This window comes from Myotis brandtii, unplaced genomic scaffold (assembly GCF_000412655.1).
Source record: "Myotis brandtii unplaced genomic scaffold, ASM41265v1 scaffold48, whole genome shotgun sequence".
Lineage (NCBI taxonomy): Eukaryota > Metazoa > Chordata > Mammalia > Chiroptera > Vespertilionidae > Myotis > Myotis brandtii.
This window is the reverse complement of record NW_005368341.1, coordinates 4,372,195-4,391,118: the sequence shown is the minus strand read 5'-3', so window position 1 is coordinate 4,391,118 and position 18,924 is coordinate 4,372,195. Positions and strand designations below refer to the sequence as shown.

The window sequence follows — 18,924 nt, the reverse complement described above, 5'->3', positions numbered from 1 at the left end:
ATCAGGGGATTGGGGAGCTCCCCTCTATCAGGCACAGAGCAGGGCAGATCAGGGGGTTGGGGTGCCTTCCCCTGTCACGAACAGAGTAGGGCGGATAGGGAGGTTGTGGCCCCGCCCCCTGTCACTCACAGAGCCACAGGGCGATCAGGGGGTTTGGGCGCTGCCCCCTGTCACACACAGAGCCGCAGGGCAATCAGGGGATTGGGGAGCTCCCCCCTATCAGGCACAGAGGAGGGCTGATCAGGGGGTTGGGGTGCCTTCCCCTGTCACGAACAGAGTAGGGCGGATAGGGAGGTTGTGGCCCCGCCCCCTGTCACACACAGAGCCACAGGGCGATCAGGGGGTTTGGGCGCTGCCCCCTGTCACGCTGATCCCGGTGCCGGGAGCCTCGCTGCTCCGCTGATCCCGGTGCTGGGAGGCATATTACCCTTTTACTATATAGAATAGAGGCCTGGTGCATGGGTAGGGGCTGGCTGGTTTGCCCTGAAGGGTGTCCTGGATCAGGGTGGGGGTCCCCACTGGGGTACCTGGCCTGTCTGGGTGAGGGGCTGAGGGCTGTTTTCTGGCTGGCGAGTGACTAAAGCTTACAACCGCTCCTTGTTTTCTTCTTCTTTTTTTTTTTTTTTCTGGGCCAGCTTTAGCTCTGAGGCCTCGCTGCTGAAAACATCGATACAATGTTGCGGTCCGAGCCCGGCTGAATGGAAGCCCTTTTCTGGGGTTTTGTTTAGCTTCTTATTTGCAACATAGTATATAGTTGCTTAGAGTTGCAGATGAGAGGCCGGCAAGTGTGGCGGGGAACGTTGGAGTCTGCAGCAAGCAAGCCTCCCTGCTGGCTTCAGTGCCTGGCTGCCGGCCGCCATCTTGGCTGACAGTTAATTTGCATATACTCACTGATTAGCCAATGAAAAGGGTAGTGGTCGTACGCCAATTACCATGTTTCTCTTTTATTAGTGTAGATTGACTCTCTTGTTTTCTTTTTTAATCAAAATGAGATTTTTGACTCAAGGGAAAATCTGGCAGCATTTTTTTCTATTCTATGCCCTTAAAGGTATATTGTTTGACCCCGAAATGAAAGATCTCAGTCATATCTTAAATGAGATATGTGAATCAGCTCCGTTTTCATGTGCTGTCATTTCATTCCATGTTAGATAATTAAGCTCTTCCTAACTCAGATAGCATGAGATTCTTATATGGTCACAAACAGAGCCAGAGAGACATTCATAATAACAGTGAATATAGTACTAGCTATCATTTATTGAATGCTTATGTGCCAGGGCCTGGCATATATAATGTTTAATACAACAACTCTGAAAAGTATTTACAGATCAGGCCCTGGAAAGTGAGAAGTCACATAAGGAGATGGAATGTTGGGATGAAAGCTAGGTATGTCTCTAAAGCTTTTATTTTTTAAATTTAACTTACATTTCACGAGCCCAAATCATTCATGAGTATTGATGTTTTCTTTCTGTACATTTCTGTAAAAGCTATTTTTGGAAAAAATTTATTGGCCACTGAAAGGAGCCACATCCTGATGGCGCCTGGTTAGAGCAAATGATTCTCCTGTCCCGTCATGACTATAAAATTCACAAGCTGACCCGCGTGAGAAACTTTCAGAATAGTCCGTGTATTTTATTGAGTGCCTGCTGTCTACCAAACTCTGTGGCAAATTAAATCCACAAGTGCCTAGAACAGAATTCCTTCCTGTCACTGAAATTAGAAATTTTCACTTTAAAGGGCTGCACATTTATATAATAGGTATCCCCACATTAACAAAGTCAGAATATTTTGCTTGTCTGCTTTTCATTTGGGTTAGAATATTCTGTTTACGTTGGGATGTGTCAATAAAAAGCGTTCCCCTTTCCTATTCACAGGCAGACAAACCGAAACTGTGCTGGGTATTCACTAGAATCCACTCAGCAACAACAGAGAAAAAAGTGAATTCACCGAAATGCAAAGAGATTGATTTGCCTTAGAGTAAATAACCAGTTACCCCTGCTCTAAGGATCTGTGGGCTTGTGCAGCTTTGAGAACTGATTTGCATCTTGGCGTATATGCACGTTACTCTAATATTGTGTCTGAAATGCCTAACAAAGAACATGTAGAAGCCATACTGGTCCCGTATTTAAAATATTTATTTAAAAGAAACTAGCCACAGATGGAAATGTTTCTAACTAAAAATTATCTTTCTCAAGTATAAAAACATTTCTCAAAATCAAATATTTCCCATATAAAGCCAGTGAGCTGTGGGCTTTGGGACTTTATTTTACATTGCCAATGAAAGCCTTTGATTGGCGAGCTTTTCTTTGCTTTACATTGGAAACTGGAGTAAGTAAGCAGAGCTTAGATATGAGTGGGGAAAATGGCTTAAATTATGTGAATTTCAGAAATATCACTGTGTGTTTATTTGTATGGTTTCCTCTAAAGGGAAAAATTTTGTTTAATATTTGAATATGTTTATTTATGAAAACGACAGAATAATCAGTAGACATTTGTCTTCTATTAGACCTACGTGTTCTCCATTTTCTTTCTGTATTTTCTATTATAAGAGCCTAGTTGTCACGTCTAATGGTAGAGTATTAACCCGTACACTTAGAAACAGCTATGATTTTTTAGTTAACCTTCTATATGTGAATATCAGTACGTTTCCACGACATACATAGCCTTCCCTTGAATGTTTTGCCATGTCTCTTAATTCCTGCTTTGCTGCTTGGCCCTGCCATTTTTTCAATCCTGCACACTACAGAAAAACAGCCACAAGAGGGCGCTGATGGCTTACTTTTCAGAAAACAACTCACTGCCTGATTTCAGCCCTTAAAAACATACGTGGAAATTATTTTTATTCAGTCAAAGCAATCAGAATAAAAAAACTGTCTTAAAATGGTCAATTCTTCATGTCTCTTGCTACCCCAAAGGCAGCAATAAAACTGGACAATGAGTTTTTCTTCACACATCTGCAGAGCCCTTAGCTGACCCACAGTAAGGATGAGTTCAGGGCAACCGGGTATGATTATCTAATTTTTCCATCGGCTTAAGGTTCTTATGTGAAAGTTCTATTCATGGAGAGCCAAAAGAAGGGGAAAATAAAAACCTGTTTACACCTTCACTTTCCAGCTAGCCTTGCCAGCTTATCCCCTGACCTGGTACAATGACGAGAACATATCTGTTCAAGCTCAGCCATCCAGCGTGTGGTTCTGGGCAGGCGGTGTCAGGGCCCCTGGTAGGGAGCAGTTCGGTGGGAGGTGAGCATCATCTTATAGATTCCAAAGCATTCTCTCCTCTCATGCAAGCATCTCTCTTCTATACAGTGGCAATCCTAAGAAGTGATCTGAAGAGGAACCTTTACATTTCTACCAGCACCTCCATTCCTTCAGATGAACTACTGACAGTCCCTCAATATTTTATAAACTGCTAAGCAAACAGTTTCAAGTCCAAACTCCCAGCCAACTCTCTCCCTAGTCGCCTTCCAAAGAAAATGCTATACCTAAGCCTGTCCTACACAGAAATTCTAGAACCTCCACCACTAAAATAGGACTTCTGCCGAACCCCCGAACCCCTCCCAGGAACATTTACAAGATGTTTAAGAGGGGGCAGTGAAATAGAAAAAAATAAAAATGCTACAATAATCACATCTGCGATTCACCTTTATGGGAGTGTTGCGGAGTGCCAGGAACACCCTGATAAAGTTCTTGGTGACTTTGCTTAGTGTGGTTTTTCTTGGCCATGTGGGCATTGGGCACTTGCTGTCCTTCATAGCTGGTAGGTGCTACTTTTGGCTGGCCCTGGAGCTGGCTTTAGTTGTCTGTCCTTCCACGGGATGAAAAATGTCTTCCATTAGCTAATGGCTGTGTTCTCCGGGAAGCATTCTGTCCCTTGGCCTGGGCCTGCAGGGGAGCATCAATCAAGCCTCTGAGATGAGGCCTCCGAGGACCAAGGCAAATTTGTATAATCCTGAACTATAAACAGGGGGACCAGTGGTTGAGGTTTGGGATTTGCAAACATTTAAAAATCTCTATTTGAGTATCAAAGGTAAACCTTTATTTTGAAGAGAAGTTGAGGCCCAAGAGGCTCTCTGGGTGGCCTTCAGGAGGAGGTCCATTGACCTCCATTTCCCTTTCTTCAAATCAGGAAAAGAAAAGGTAAAAAACAACAACAAAAAAACCCCCTTACTTTCTTGTTTCACAGAAGAATCAATGTGATTCCCAGTGTGAGTTGATCCAACTAATTTAATTTTTACCAGCCAGGTTTGCTCTCCACAACTTATAGATAGATGCTAAACCCTCCACCCTGAGGTTGAAATGTCCAGGAATGATCGCTCCCAGGTGCTAGGATTTGGCTGTAAGTTTTTAGCTTTTCTTTTGGTTATTTCCTTGCTCTGCATCCTCTTCCCTTGCCTACTAGCCAAGGAAGATGGGCTGAGGTGCTTCCACCCTTTTTGGGGGTGGCAAAACAACTTCTGGCTTTTGAGGGAATTTATGAAGCTATGAAGGTGTGGTGGAGAAAGCAGGAACAAGGGTGTGTGTGTGTGTGTGTGTGGTTGTGTGTGTGCATGCACATGCATGTCTATGTCTGTGTGTCTTTGAGCAGTTGTTTTTTGGTGTGGTTTGTTGCTGTTGGCACCTTTAAAAGCAGCCAGGCTGCAGAAATTCCTTAGGAAAAAGAATGAACTGACTTCCTAGAGGTGAACGGAAGGTTGCAGAGGCCTTGGGGGATATTTATGTAGAGCTCATTTTTCCCTGGGTTTCTTTGTATTGCTTATTTTAAAATCTTTATTGTCATGACAAATGTTTTGTTTTCCATCTCCTTATTCTCTTGTATTATTTCCTTTAAACAAATATCATAAATATTTTCAGTTGGGGGACAGCTTAGAATCCCTGAATTCATGCCTTTTCCATTTTATTAGGCAATGTATCAGAACTGAAATCTTGGAGGTCTTTGAGTACTGCTCAACAGTTTCACAGACTCTAACCTTGAAAGATGAGATGGGAGGGACACCGAGAAAGCTGTTATTTCTACAATGAGCGGGCAACCCAGAAATATTCGTGAAATGAAAATTTAATTACCTGCACCAGGCTGATGTTTTTCTCAGTAGTAGTAAACTCAGAATTTTACTGTGTATTCTTATATATTTACTAGAGGTCCAGTGCACGAAATCCATGCACTCTGGGGGTGGGGTCCCCTCAGCCCAGCCTGCACCCTCTCACAGTTCAGGAGCCCTAGGGGGATGTCCAACTGACGGCTTAGGCCTGTGGAGAGTGGGCCTAAGCTGTCAGTCAGACATCTTTAGCACTGCTGCGGAGGTGGGAGAGGCTCCTGCCACCATGACTGCATTTGCCAGCCGTGAGCCTGGCTTTTGGCTGAGCGGCACTCCCCCTGTGGGAGTGCACTGATCACCAGGGGGCAGTTCCTGTGTTGAGCGTCTGCCCCCTGGTGGTCAGTGCACATCATAGCGAGCAGTTGAGCAACCTTAGCATATCATTAGCATATTATGCTTTGATTGGTTGAATGGCCAACTGGACGACTGGACACTTAGCATATTAGTCTTTTATTATATAGGCTATAAGGCCATGCCTTCTTATAAATTAGCAATTGATTATACTGAAACATTAAATAATATTTTTTACAAGTTACAGAATCCCAAATAAGTAAAATAAAAGCCAGACATGAAATTCTGTGTCATCGACACAGAGGTTTTGCAAAGAGTGGGAGAAAAAGTAGTTCTGGGTTGTCTAGTTAGAAATATGGCATGCTATTTTCCATTCCAAATGTCAAGTGATTTCCATTCTATTTTCACTAATATATGTTAACTAGGGGCCCAGTGCACTAATTCGTGCACCTTGAAAGGAACTGTGGGCTGCGAGGCTGCAGTGGGCACAGAGGTGGGTCTCGGCCCGTCCTCTGCACTCTCGCCCGGCCCCTCCTGCCATGGCCCCCAGTTCCCTGTCTGCTGGCAGCCTTGCTCCTGCCACTGCCACTCCCACCTGCTGATGGTGCCGCCCCCGCTCGCACCTGCTGCAGGTGCAGAGCGATTGGGGCTGGCACCAGCAGTGGGTGCAAGCGGGACTGCCACCATCAGCAGGTGCAAGTGGTGGCTACTGCCCCAATCACCCCTCAGGAGCAGAGGGAGGTGGAGAAGCCCTGAGGGACAATCAAGGCCAGCAGCTGCTGCTCGTATCCACTGATGGTGCCAAGCAATCGGGGCCAGTGCCAGGTGCCGGCAGTGGGTGTTCACGGTGGCTGCAGTGCCGGCAGCAGTAGTGAGCGGGACAGCGCCGGCAGGAGGTGTGAGCACCAGGCAGGACCATGGTGTCCGGGAGCAAAGAATTTTCAGTAACCACCAGAGGCTTGCCCCGATGACAGTGACCGGTGCCCCGCCTTGGTCTGGTGCCCCCACTCACCTACTCCACCATCCTGCCATGGCTGACACCTGCCATATTCCATGTGCGCCCCTGGTGGTCAGCGCATGACATAGCGACCAGTTGTTTGGTTGTTCAGTTGTTTGGTTGATCTTACGTTCGGTCTACTTGCATATTAGGGTTTCATATATATATAGATTTCCCAAACATAGGGTTAGTTAAGAAGGATGGTTAGTTTCATATTTATAAACATTTAAAAATTAGCTTCTTTGCATGAACAACATGTTATAGGAAAATATGTAAAAAAATAAAAGAAAAATTTATGATGGTTTTCTAGAAAAGCTGGGTTGGTCCATTGTCTTTATTCTGAGGAACAGTTGTGCTCAGGAAAGAATTTGATAGGCCAGCAACTAGACAGAACTGGGCCTGATGTCCTCTGTGAGCCATCATGAACGAAAGTTAAGAGTCTGGGTTTGACATTTAAAAGAGTGCAAAATCAACGTGAAAATTGGTACGTCCTTCTCATATATAACTTGGGAGAAAAGCGTAAGAATAGGAAAGATGTAGCTATCTCTTTAAAAAGCAATATTTAGGAGCAAACAGTAAGAGCCAGAATAATTTGAGCAACAAAATAAATAGCAAATAATTGGATTGGATTGGATTGGATTGGATTGGATTGGATTGGATTGGATTGGATCGTAACTGACAGTTGGGTGTTGGACATACAGTGTAAAATACAAATCTATAAGTCCATAATGATGTAAATAAATGGTGGAATAACTAATTAAATCAAGGAGAACAGACAAGTCCCCCATACAAAAGGATCCCAAATAATTTATGTAGATTCTACCCTTCAAGGAGATGGAGCCTAACTTCCTGCTCATTAAGGATTGGTTACACATATAACTTCCTTCTATGGGGTATAGTGTAGACAATGCGGGTGGGGTAGGGGAGAGATGGAGAAACTAGAGGAACCATCTCAGTCGGGTGATCAAGGTCAACATCAGCAGTGACAAACCACGTTGACAGCATGTGCCCTTGGCAAGATTCAATGGGAATGGTACTTTTCCTCTGTGGTCTTCCTTCCCCAAGCCCATGGCCCCACTCAAATCATGAGAAAAACATCAGACAAATTCCAGGAGAGGGGCATCATACAAAACACCAGAGCGGGATTCCTCAAAACGGTCAAGGTCATCAGAACAAGGAAAACTTGAGACACTGTCAGTGGTGAGCGGCGTCTAAGGAGACACATAACACAGTATCCAGAATGGGGTCCCAAGACAGAGAAAGGACATCAAGTAAAAACTCAGGAAATCCAAATAAAGTATGGATGTTGGGTAATAATAATGTATCATGTTAGTTCATTAGTTGTGACAAATAGCATAGTAATGTAAGATGTTAACTGTAGGGGAGGCTGGGTGAAGGTTATATGAGATGACTCTGTACTCGCTTTGCAATTTTTCTGTAAAACCAAAACTATCCTAAAAGTTCTTTTAAAAAAATAATTCTAATTCTCATATGTTAGCTCTACATCTCAATGTAGTTATTTTCCTAACGCTTGGTTGATTTTTAAGATATGACCTTAAATTGGATAAAAGAAGACATGTTCTCCAAACTTTACCCCTTCATATATTTGTAGTTGTGAAAGATGCATTTGTAGAGCTATGACTATCATGATTACTTTGGCTTATAAATAGATTAGATATTCTACTTTTTATGAAGAATGTTTATTAGGGATCCAAGGTTTGAGAAAGTTTGCCCCCATATTTAGGATTGCCATGACCACCCACAGAGGGGGAAACTGAATAACTTAGTGGTGAATGGCCACTTTACTATTCAATCAAAAATTATGTAATTTTAAGTTGGTGGTTTAGAAATAATAATCTATCCTTTTGTGCTAAATGAGAGCTACCTTCATAAAATAAAATTTATTGTCATCTTTATCACAATGGCATTGTATTTTATTGCACTGATAAATATTTTAAGGGAAAGTAAAATATATTCCCTTTGAAATGAAGTAATGAATTTTTCATCTAAAAATTGCATTTGTTCACAAGAGATGTAAAATTTATCATAAATATTGATAAACCTATCAAAACATTTTGAGAACTTTTTTGTTTTATAACTATAAATAGTATGTTATTATGATTGCAAAAAGTTCAAAACTATTACAAATCTCTCAACATGCCATACATCTGTATAACAAAGAGACTTATTCTGGGAGAATCATTTTGTGTGGCCCAATGGTCCCCTTCCTCACTCATTATTTCCTTTGTATTCAAAGACTAACTCCTTTCAATTTTTCCATCTTAGTGTTCAGTTACAGTCTGAGACAGATTTTTCTGCCTATAGTAAGAAACACATGGTCTGGGCTTCATCATTAAACATCTTGGTGTGATCTGGGGGGCTTTGAAGAACCAATGACTTCCCCCTGGTTGTCCTCTTGTCTGCAAACACCCTGGTCATCTTCCAAAATGAAATGCTATCCTGGGAGCTGAATGTGCACCATATTTACAAGTGTGTTGACTGACCAATGACTCATGAGACCATCACGCAACAACCAATGATGAATGTGTCATTTTTTCCCTCTCTAAAACGACTCGTGTCACAATACAGTTATGAGTAGTGTAAGCCTACAGTTTCCTCTCCTTGAACCCAGTAAATCCTTGCTGTCTTATTCTTTGAAGGGATATTTTAGTCATTTTGAAAGAACTGAGAGCGAGCAAGCACTGTATGCAATTACTGCGTATTGTATCTAGCCTTCGAGATAAAATAATGTCCCAGTAGATTTTACTTCATCTTTTAAACACACACAATAATTTAAATTCTTAACTAGAACACACTTGAATTTTCCCATGTTTAATCATTAAAAAGCCAAAACTTAATTTCATCAAGTGCAATCAAAGAATTTTTCACAGTAGCAATTAAAAATATGAAACTGGAATTTCAATGCCATAAACTTGAACAGCTGCTAGGGTATATTTTTAATCTTCACCCAAATCAAATGGCAAATCAAATTTTTCTCCAGAATTTCTTTTCTTTTCTTTTTCAGTATCAGTGGGTTGGGAGGTGGTTTTAGTAATTCAGAAACCGCCTTAAATGTGCTCCAGTGTATTTTGAAATGTACAGAGACTGTAACTCCAAAGTGAGTGGTAACCTTTCTATTTCTATAAGACACAGAAGGCGAAAGTCTTCGGAGAAGGACTGATTGGTTAGCTTGCTTTGGCATGAGGGCACTTCCAACTATACTGGGCTGTTTAACTAAGGAAACCAAAACCTATTTCGCTTGGTTTGCCATTCTTGCCGCGCTCCATGGGTGGCATTTACAATCAGAGAAAGTAAATGCCACCCATGAAGTTCAGGCCCTTCTCATTCTTTTCCATTTCCATGCTGGGGCTATTTTTGTGATACCCAGACTTCCCCGGCACTTTTGTGTGTGAGACAGTGAGCTGGGACGTATGTAGCAGATATATAATTAGCCGAGTGGTATACTTTTCACTCCATGCTCAAACATGTTCCCTCCGATTTTCTTCCTTGACTTTTAGAGTAGACACCGAGGAAGAGCAGCACCCAGCGAAGCCAGGACTCCAGGTTTTGAAAAATGTTTCAATGTTTCAAAAAGGTGGAGCAATGTAATTAATTACTTTAAAATTTCAAAGCCTTCTTAGGCTTCTCTCTCTGTTTTGTTTTCTGAAAATGGGAATTTGAGTTCTTGAGCAGTATGACTTCTAAAGACTTCTATTTTAGTTCATTATTTCTTCTCAGCAAACCTCCCTCCTGACTATTCTGGTAGCAGATTTGTAGGCCATCTCCCCAACTTTCTTTGCATTGCTGGGTTTATGAAGTGAGTATTGTGGTCATGAGATATAGTCTTCTGTGCTTTGGATCTTGGATTGTCCTTATTTTGCTTTGTTAGTCCTGATCCACATTTTAATCTCCAGATCTGTGTTCCTTCTGATACAGTAGCCACGAGGCACCTGGGGCTACTGAGCACTTGAAATTTGGCTCATCCAAATTCAGATGCACCGTAACCATGAAGCACACACTGGACTTCGAAGACTTTAAATGAAAAAAAAAATGGAGATGATGTCAATAATTTTTATATTGGCTTTATATTGACATTATGTTACATGTATTATGTTAAATAGAATAATCATTAATATTTATTGCATCTTTTCTACTAGAGTTTTTATAATGACAGATGTGGTTCACATTATATTTGCATTGGATATAGAATTAGGCTAGAGAGTAGACAGCATTTCTCTGCTTTTGATGACAATGGGGAATGAAAAAACACATAAGGTCACACATTGGAAAAAATATTTACTGTCCATTAAATTTCAGCTAATTTTTAAAAATATATTTTATTGATTTTTTACAGAGAGGAAGGGAAATGCATAGAGAGTTAGAAGCATCGATGAGAGAGAAACATCAATCAGCTGCCTCCTGCACACCCCTCCACTGGGGATGTGCCTGCAACCAAGGTACATGCCCTTGACCTGAATCGAACCTGGGATCCTTCAGTCCGTAGGCCGAAGCTCTATCCACTGACCCAAACCAGTTAGGGCAAATTTCAGCTAATTTTGATGTGAGTCTCAGATGCAGATCAAGTTATGTTTGTTCATAGACAAAGCTCAGAGCTGATCAATTTGGTAGTGGCTGGAGGCAGTGTATCGGGCCTGTCCTGACTTGTGGCAGGAGCCATCCTGACTGCGTGGGCAGAGAGGTAGCTGCACCTTTGACCTGTCCCAAAGCCGGCTCTTTCACAGTCCCACAGTTGACAGTAATGCGACTTTAGTCAAACCCGTGTAACCACTGCAGACTCTCACACATGCATCTAACAATCCTCTGCGCTCCCAGCTAGAGTGCAACGCAGCATAGACTTTGGCAACCGAAAATCTTAAACCTCAGCTTTGGTGACTTCAGTTGTTTTGTTGGTATTCAGGAAGATGCCCTTTGACTGTCAAATATGTATTGCAATGTTTGCTTTAGTATCTGCTCACCACCCCCTCTTTCTGAACATGTTCATTACCATTAGGGTGTTCCGGGTGGCTGGTATGGTTCACCTACGTGGCGACAAGAACTTGCCAATATGTTATCAATGTCTTTGAGCTTAGAAATATGTTTGGATTCTCACCAGAGTGAAAATTTGTGTCTAATCACCCCCTTTCCACCTTCCTTTTGATGAAAATCATCAAAATGTGAGATGAAAGGATCTAATGGGTTGTCTGAATGTTTTCCCCAGCCCTGTTGGAAATGATGGAGGCATCGGCTCTTCAACATTTCCTCTGAGAAAGCAATTCCAAAGGTTGGTGTCAACTTACAGCTCGGTAATGGACTAATACACGTTATCCTGTGTGCGGCTCTAAATCACAGCCTGCCAGCGGTGCTCCTGGAAGTTGGGAAATAGGTTCCTTCCCAAGATGCTAAACAAATGGCTTTGAATGTTGCGGGAGTGAGTCTGTCTAACCTTTCTAAAAGCGGCATGAATGCTGCAACGTTGCTGCTGATTTTTAACATTCAGCTCTCTGGAAAATAGAAAATAGTCAAAATTTGACAGGCACTCTACAAAATGATCCCATCCTTCATCAATGCAGAATAAGAGCTGTGCTCACAAGTGACATTGTGCTTAAAAATTTGAAACAAACCTTCCTTGTCTCTTCTCAGGCTTGCTTTATTAGGCGGAGTGAAATTAGGTTTCACTGAATTTGAAACAGGGCTTTAAATATTGTCTTCTCTGCTTTAGTTTATCCTTTTATCTTTTAAACTAGAGGCCCAGTGCATGAATTCGTGCACAGGTGGGGTCCCTCAGCCTGGCTGGTGATCGGTGCCCATCGGGGCCCATCTCACCTAGTCCCGATCAGGTCTGATCCAGCTGGCCAGCCAGGGGGAGGTTGGCTGTGGGAGCATGCTGAGGGGCAGCTCCTGCATTGAGCGTCTGCCCCCTGGTGGTCAGTGTGTGTCATAGTGACTGGTTATAAAGTTCGCTGATTATAATTACTGATTATAAAGCTTAGGCTTTTATATATATAGACTAGATATGTATAGCCCCCAAATCCTAAAAAGTAGAGTACAAATGTTCAATGAAGTTATTTAATGTTTAATCTGATGTATAAATCAAAGAAATCCAAATTAAACAAGGAGCCACGTTGCACATATTTCACCGTCACAGATAATGTCCAGGGTTGGCAAGGATATGGGCAAAGAGGCTCTGATGTTGCTGCAGGAGTTGAAATTGTCACAATATTGCTGAAAGGCAGCTTGGCAGCACTTATTATAAGCTTTAAAACAGTGTACATGCCGAGCAATTTCATTTCTAGGAATTACTCCCGTGGGAAGTAGTTAAGAATGAGAAGAAAAAGATTTAACTAAACTGCAAGAATTCTCACTGCAGTTTTACTTAAAATGGGAGCAATAGGTGAATCTGGATAAAGGACAGAGAGGATTCTTTGAACTATATTTGTTTTTGCAACTTGTCTGTTCATTTGAAATCATTTCCCAATAAAAAGTTTCCAAAACAAACTCTCAGATGGGAGGAAACAGAGGAGGCTGTCCTTACTCACTGCCTCTGGAGACCAGAACCGATGCCAGCTGCTTTTTAACTTCCCAATTGCAAAATTTAAAAATCTAGAAATATCTTTTACTAGGGAACTACTTGTATAAATTAAGGTGCATCCATGCAATGTAACACTATTTAGCTATTAAAAATGACAGCTTATGATATACTTTTAGTGAAAATAAACAGGCCTCCAAATAAACAGGTTACAAAAATATATGTGAATGTGATTTGATACTGAGGAGATAATGTCTGTTTTACCCAGGTATTCATAGTAGTTATCTCTGGATGTTAGAATTGTAAGGGTGTTTTTTTAAATCTGTTTATTTCTTCTGTTTGAAAACAACAACTTTGGCTTTACGGACAATTTTTTGCAACACTTTTTGAGCACATTCAGGTTTTCCTCATCCCTCTACGGCAGTGGTTCTCAACCTGTGGGTCACGACCCCTTTGGGGGTCGAACGACCCTTTCACAGGGGTCGCCTAAGACCATTGGAAAACACATATATAATGAAATATTGTTTTTGTGATTAATCACTATGCTTTAATTATGTTCAATTTGTAACAATGAAAATACATCCTGCATATCAGATATTTACATTACGATTCATAACAGTAGCAAAATTACAGTTATGAAGTAGCAACGAAAATAATTTTATGGTTGGGGGTCACCAGAACATGAGGAACTGTATTAAAGGGTCGCGGCATTAGGAAGGTTGAGAACCACTGCTCTACGGTGAGATGATAAAACTGTAGTGAGGGTAGAACACAAGTGAGGGATATAAGGAATTGCAGTGTGATTCAGACGAACTGTTCTGGGTAGTAGTTGCCTCACTAGCTACTCGGTTGACCTAGGTCTTTTACAATCACACTGTGACCCCCTGCGACTCTTTCAGTACCGGTACTACTTGTCATCATTCCCACGCCCCCACGTCATACCATCTTTAATTTAATGCTCTGTGCATGGGCAGACATGAACTGTGCGGTTCAGACTACTTCTTTCATTCGTTATGATGCTTTGGAACTGTAGTCCATCCTTTCAGATGCCCCAAATGAATGACGATACTATGAAATTTTTATAAAAACATTTCAGCAAACTCACCTCTTAAGTGAAGACTGTAGTAGTTTAATAGTTCCATTTGAAGGTTAGTCTGTATGTGAATCTTCTTAGGCTAAGAGGGAAACATTTTTTTAAAAAATGACATAGAAATCTTAAAACATCGAATACAAAGTACTTAACTCTATTGTCATTTGCCTCTGTGTGTGTGTGTGTGTGTGTGTGTGTGCGCGCGCGCGTGTGCGTGTCTGGCAATTCATCCAGGAGATGTTTGCTTTCGCTTCAAGAAGCTTACGATTTAGTAGAAGAGGTAAATGGCCACACAGCACAAGGCAGGACATAATAATAGTCACAAGAGAAGTAAATTTAAGGGCTAACACAGTACATTGCAAAGGGAGAGAGAAATGTCAAGAGATAGGATCATGGCAACCAATGGTAACATTGGCGTTGGGCCGTGGAAGGACATTATGAGGCTAACTGACAAAATTGAAAACGAATGATTTGTTAAAAATACTGTATCAATGTTGAATGTACTGAAGTCAGTAACTGTTCTGTGGTTCTGTGTGAGTATATTCCTTTAATAGGAAAGACACAAAGAACCGTGTGGAGAGGGGATGGGGGGAGAAAGAGAGAGAGAACAAATAATAAAATAAATTGGGTAAAATATTAACAGTAGGCAAATCTGGATAAAGGCTATATGGGAGATCTTTGTACTATTTTTATTTTTACTACTTATCTTCTCATTTGCAATAATTTCCCAATAAAAAGTTTTAAAAAATAACTCTCAGATAGGAGGCAACAGAGGGTAACTGTCCTTATTTACTGCCTTCTGAAGACCAGCCCGATGCCAGCTGCTTTTTTATTTCCCCCAGTGTGGTTCATTCTAGTTATTTGTTGACTTCACCAAACCACCGCATAATTTCACACAACCCAGGATGGAGGGCAGGCGTCTGTTTTACAGACCCTGAGGCCTGAAATAGCAGGAGGCTGTGTTGTGGGGTGGGCTGGAAGCCGGTGCCCTGCCCAGCGCATTTGGCTTGACTTGGCTTTGTCTGAGCAGTTTGCTATCGGACCCTTCACGGTGGAGTAAACAGCTAGGACAAATAAAACAGAGAGTGACTTAGAAAACAAAGCCTTCCTCCTCCTTCCCTTTGACAGTTGTCTTGCCTCCTCCCTCAGAGCAGCACACGTCTCTTTAAAGATATTTCCCAAATGGCACTCGAGTCTCTCCCCTGTCATCATTGTTCAATTGGAGCTCCGGCAAAAGGATGCCAAGTCTTCATTTCTGGTCCTCAGATAACCTCCTCCAGGGATTTTCTCAGTGTGGCTCAGACCCGAGCTGTTTCACACACTTCACCTGGCTATTCAAGAAACACATTTCCCAGAGTTAAGGGCCCCGCAGTAGTGAGAGCCATGAGAGGGAGAATGCTCCAGAGAGGAACTCGGTCCCCATCTTAGCCTGAGTGGGGGGAAACACCACAATTGGAGGGGGTGTGCACGGTGCCCATCTGTGGCCGCTCTCAGCCTGGAGCCCTGGAAGCAGAATTGGAAACAATCATGGAGATTGTCCCCGTCAGGCTGGGAAGGGTGGAAATCATCCACCAGCCTCTCCCACTGTCTCCAGGGTGTTCCTTTGTTCCCTGGGAAGCCATAAGCCAGAGAAGCTGTAGTCCTGGCTGTGGTGGGTCTGGAAGTGCCCTCCTTGTGAGCTCCCTTGCTGCCTTGGCTGAAGGAGAGAGTCAATACCTGACGTTCCAGGGCCTGGGGCAGCTCACTTCCATGCGCTCACAGCTTAGACCACCAGGTTCTAGCAGGGGCTCTGCGGCTCGCTGTGCACGTGGCCACAGGCAGGCAGCCTCACTAAGCCTCCCTTGTGGCACCTACCGAATGGACTAATACTAGTCCTGAGCTCCTTGAGCTGGTGTGAGGGATACATGTATCCACAGTGTATATCGAGCATGAAGCATAGGCGGTGGTGACTGCCGTTGTGGGTGTGCCTGTCTCGAGTATCAGTGTTCCCTGCTTGGCTTTTGTCCTTTCTTCCCCAAACTTATTGCTGTTGCAGTCAATTCCGCTATGTGTAGAGATACTTGTTTGAGAACCTTGCAATTGGCTATGAAGAAAGCGCTGTCTGGAAAACTCTGAATACTCAACGAATAAAGAGGAGCACTTCTTTATTGTCCATGCCCACCCCTGGTTTTCATTTTCTAACCCTCTGTGTATCTTGCCCTTCCATCCTGCCAGGCCCTCAGCGACAGTGCCCGTTGCCTTCATTCTATGTTTATTGAATCCATCACTCAAGACCTGGCTCAGTGTCATGTTCCTGACATTTTCTCACCATAAGGGCAGAAGAAATTGCGCCTGTAGTGCCTTTTACTAATTCTTTAATAGCTCACACCACATGAAATAATATTATTCACCCCTGCTCAGCAATAAATTTCTGGAGAATAAGGGTTATCATATTTGTTCTACTTTCAGGCACACATGCTGCTCAATAACTGTTGTGTTGGGGTTGTTTGTTGTTGTTTGTAAATTCTTTGAAAGTGTGATAAGCATACAGAATAGTGCTCAAATCAGGAGTAGAGTGTGGTGATCACATTGTAAGTTATATAAATGTTGAATCACTATGTTGCACAACTGAAATTAATATAATATTGTCTGCCAACTATACTTAAATTAAAAATAATTTAAATTGAGAGCCCACAAAAAATGTTAGGAATGTACAGCTTGATAGTTTTACAAAGTAAACATACTAGTGCAGCCAGCCTTCAGAACAAGTACTGGGAGAAATCTAAGGAGACTATTAGAAGAAACATAAAAATCAAGCTTCAGTCCTTACTCCCTCCAAGGGCAGCCACTGTCCCACTTTCCAACATCATAAAATAGTTTGAGATTAATTCATACCGCTGTATGTGGTTCTAGTTCATTTAATTTCATGGCTATGTAGTATTCCACTGTGTAAACATACCATTTATTTGTCCATTCTACCACTGATGTTACACTGGAGAGTAACTATTTTATGGACTGAACTGAATATTAACATCTGGCTCTTAAGAAACACTTCCCAATGAAGAGCTGACAGGACAGAGGTTAAATTTATGAATGCCTTTGACAGGACAGAGGTTAAATTTATGAATGCTAGAAAGGCAACCCTGGTTTCTCACCCTCTGAAAAGAGCAATGACTCAAGGCTCCCAATATCCAGAGCTGGCAGGGTCTGAGTCAGGACACCCCAGTCGCTCAGCCCATGAGCTCTTGATTCTGCTCTAGCCTGGCTGTTTGCTCAGTGGGTAAAAATCAGCATGGTGATTTGGGGGCATGGTGGCATGCCTAGAATTCTGTTTTGGTACTAAGTATTGGCATACAAACAGAGTGAAATGTATTTTACTAATGATTGTGGTGGCATTAATTGTAATTACTTGTCAGTCTAACTTGCTTGCTGGCGTCTGAATTGCCAACATGTCTGAAAAGGTCTTTAAAGGATTTCACTAGTACTCTTGTAAGTCGTTTGTCAATAAATGATGAAAAAGGCTTGGCTGTTTATATTTCGATGTTATCGTTTTAATGGGCAACTGTCTACATGCCACCCACCATAGAAATGCTCCCTCCCCCCACCACTTTTTTTGAAGAAGGTGTCTAAGGTGAAGGGAGGTCTGGTTGCTTTGGAAATCTGAAATTTCATGTTTACATTTTAAGAGGTAAGCTGAAACCCTCACTATTTGGACTCCACCTGAGTGGCGTTCACATTTAGAAATTACAAGATTGTTATTGGCTATCTCGAGCTCGAGGATGTGGCTCTGTACTGGCAGTTAATTAAAATGAGGCTGGCTTTCAATATCAGAATTATGCAGGCTGTTTTTGTAGGATGCCCCTGAAGTCTTTACTACCCTGCAATGTGTTTTTGATGTAAAAAAAAATATTTAAAAAGGAAACATAACACAGGGCAGCTTGTCCTCGTTTACTGCAGAGGTTGGTTGGTCCATGAGCTTTGCAGAGTGAGGTTCTGCCCAGTGTTCCTTATCCTTTACCTCTGCAGGCTCTGGGCTGCCACACTTCAATGTGCCCGAGGGATAGCTGATAGGAGAACAAAGCCCTAGAACAGTGGTACTCAACCTTCCTAGTGCCGCGGCCCTTTAATACAGTTCCTCATGTTGTGGTGACCCCCAATTTCATTGTTACAAATTGAACATAATTAAAGCATAGTGATTAATCACAAAAACAATATGTAATTATATATGTGTTTTTGCGATGGTCTTAGGCGACCCCTGTGAAAGGGTCGTTCAACCCCCAAAGGAGTCGCGACCCACAGGTTGAGAACCGCTGCCCTAGAAGGAAGATGGCTTATTGGGATGCAAATTGGGAAGATCTTAGGAAAGTTTGTCAGATCACAATATTGCTACTTGAAGTGGCAGGTGAAATAGTTTTAAATCATTCTTTTAATAATTCTTCTTCTTTAAATATGGTTTCAATTACCTAAGTAATTCATGACTACATTCTCCATGTAAAAGCAGAATCTAACAATTCAGATAAAGAGAAAAATCTCTTTGACTTATTCCAGGCCAGTCCTGGTTTCTCCCAATGGACAATTATTTCATCAGTTAGTGAGTATAATGCTAGGTCATGGGTCACAAGACAATGACCCAGGCCCTGTCCAGCTCCCTGGCCAGTTTTTGTAAATAAAGTTTTATTGAAACACAAACATACCCATATATTCACATGTTGTCTCTGGCTGTTTTCACATTGCAATAGCTGAGTCGTGGAGCTGCAGCAGAGACCCATGAAGCCTAAAATGTTTACTAACTGGCTCTTTACAGAAAAAGTTTGCTGAGCCCTGTACTAGATATTATTTTCTTTGCAATTTTATATATTTAGAGTAATATGTAATTTTATATGCAATGTTTATGTATACATATAATTTTTTATTTTACATAAATCACATCACATAGTACATAGTGTTCT

At 42.0% G+C, this 18,924-nt stretch overlaps 1 protein-coding gene across 4 annotated transcripts in view; it reads left to right on the top strand.

The window, feature by feature from the left end:
- Window positions 1-18,924, top strand: part of DYNC1I1 (dynein, cytoplasmic 1, intermediate chain 1) — a 248,208-nt gene that overhangs the window by 72,502 nt on the left and 156,782 nt on the right. The window lies entirely within an intron of this gene.